The sequence below is a fragment of the Eulemur rufifrons genome, unplaced genomic scaffold, assembly GCF_041146395.1.
Source record: "Eulemur rufifrons isolate Redbay unplaced genomic scaffold, OSU_ERuf_1 scaffold_34, whole genome shotgun sequence".
Classification (NCBI taxonomy): Eukaryota; Metazoa; Chordata; class Mammalia; order Primates; family Lemuridae; genus Eulemur; species Eulemur rufifrons.
In genome coordinates, this window is record NW_027182817.1 from 3,577,825 (window position 1) to 3,578,539 (window position 715).

General features: G+C 60.0%; 1 pseudogene; it reads right to left on the bottom strand.

Annotated features, from left to right (window-relative positions):
• Positions 1-406: 406 nt before the first annotated feature.
• Positions 407-498, bottom strand: LOC138379436 (small nucleolar RNA U13; annotated as a pseudogene).
• Between the last annotated feature and the right edge of the window lie 217 nt (positions 499-715).

Sequence of the window (715 nt, forward strand, 5' to 3'; positions counted from 1 at the left end):
ACACCCTCCCGGCAGGGAGCACCCTGAGTGGTCGAGCAGATGTCGCTGCTGCATGCGGCCTCCGCATGGGTTCGCTGGTTGACCAGATGTCTGGTCCTTGGGTGGTTGACCAGATGTCTGCTCTGTGGTTGTCATCCTGACAGGGGGGCTTCGGGGCGGATGTGGTCTCTCTGGCCTCGCTGCCCCTAGGGGTCACCCTGCGATCGGTATTCTTCTCGCGCGGGGCGAGGGGCGCTCCGGAGCATTCCTCTCCTCTCGGAGTTTCTGTCTGCAGTCTCTCGACTTGCTCTCACTCCCCTACCCTGCTGTGTGACTTTGTTTTTGGTCCTTTCATTTTATCTATTCTCTCTTTGCCTTTTCCTGCCCGCCTTTCCGCTCCCCCCCCCCCCCCGGATTCATGGTTTCACGTCACGCGGGTGACGTGCCGACACACCAGGAGGCCCTTCTCACACGTGCGCGTGAACACGCAATCAACACGTTTATGAACTAGAAAGGGATCTGGTGTGACTTTGCTATTATTTCCCCTCCCCTCCTCCCCGCGCTGAGAATGAGTTTCCCCGGGCTCGTGTGCCCGCCTGGGAATCGGCTGCAGACGCCATGGCCCCGGGTCGACCACATGTTGCCCTGGGGTCCACCAGATGTCTCTGGCGAATTGGGGCCCTAGGGTGCTTGTGACGGTGTGGTCACTAGGTGTCGCTCTGGGCTCAGTATTCTT